Source organism: Amblyomma maculatum, chromosome 3, assembly GCF_055883805.1.
Source record: "Amblyomma maculatum isolate TAMU_Amacu chromosome 3, ASM5588380v1, whole genome shotgun sequence".
Lineage (NCBI taxonomy): Eukaryota > Metazoa > Arthropoda > Arachnida > Ixodida > Ixodidae > Amblyomma > Amblyomma maculatum.
In genome coordinates, this window is record NC_139346.1 from 173,951,079 (window position 1) to 173,952,379 (window position 1,301).

Here is a 1,301-nt window from a genome sequence, read left to right on the forward strand (position 1 = left end):
TACCCCATTCCGCTGTCAGAATCGTAACCGACAATCCTAAAATATGCAAAGCGAAACTGCCATACCACGTGCGCTATATGCTACTACTGTACCTGTAATAAATAGGTTCCACCTCCTGCTACGCCCATGAGATTACATGGGCAACTTTATTCTGATTACTCCTTTTTTACATTTTCATCATTTTTTTTTTACTTTCTTTTTTGGTTTGCGAAAGGAGCACGACCAATGTGTGCGGCGAGCATTTTTGCGGTTGCTTTGCCAACACCCGTCACATATATATTTAGGCGTGGACGAAGTCAAACCTTCTTAATTCTGATCCACGGTGCTCATAATCAATGTTTTCGCTATTAACGTCGATAAATTTGCATTCAACGAACACTTGACGTGGCCCTAATGAGTTGCCAAAATCTAACTACCGCTTCAACGTTACGCAGGCCGGAGTACAGGAATATTTTCCTATCGTTCCTCCATTTCTCTTGAGTACCCAATCCATTAAAAAAATACAAAAATAAACTACTGCCGCCAGTGAGGATCGAACTCACGACCCCTGGTTTTCGAGACCAGTGCTCTACCACTGAGCTATAGCGGCCGCTGCTAGGCTTGCTCAGCCGGGCAGCAGACAAGGACGCGTCCATTTTTTATTTTTTGTTTTGCTGGCGATAAATGAGTTGTTTATTTACCTTTTACTTTTGGAAGGGGCGAGGCACGTTCAGAGCCTAACTTTTGGCTTGTGAAACTGAAGGCATGGAATATATACCAAATCAGATAAACACGTCTGAAGTAAGCCGACAGTCACCAAATAAAGGCGAATTGATCGCTTTTAATTTGTGGTGCTCATCGATGACGAATTGGTTATGTATTCATTTTATGGCTGAAAAATATCTCTTTATATATTACCCGAAAACTTTCTATCGCATTTTATTCGGGACTATGCTGATCCCACTCGTGCAGTGTCGTGGCCAATATCTGGGATAATCTTTCAGAGACTGATTGGAGGTGTAACCGAAGCACCAGCCTGATACTATGGCGGCGGCTGACTTTCAACCTGTTGTCCATACTTATCGCATCAAGAGCTCTGGTCGCACAACCCTAGTGCATCTCGGGTAATTTTCCTTAAACATTCTTTTCTCTTGATAGACACGTCCTCTGACGTCGTGCATGGTGTACTGAGCATCATAAAGACCAAACTACCAGTGACAAAGGGAGCTGATTGCTCGTAGAGTCACTGGATAAGTTTTAAGTTACTCTCGTGGTTTTTTCGAGTGATTTTTCTGTCATTAAACTGTTTTTGCAATGCATCC

At 42.7% G+C, this 1,301-nt stretch overlaps 1 non-coding gene across 1 annotated transcript; it reads right to left on the reverse strand.

The window, feature by feature from the left end:
- Positions 1-517: 517 nt before the first annotated feature.
- Positions 518-589, reverse strand: TRNAS-CGA (transfer RNA serine (anticodon CGA)). The gene has a single exon. It is a non-coding gene; the product is annotated as a tRNA-Ser (tRNA).
- Between the last annotated feature and the right edge of the window lie 712 nt (positions 590-1,301).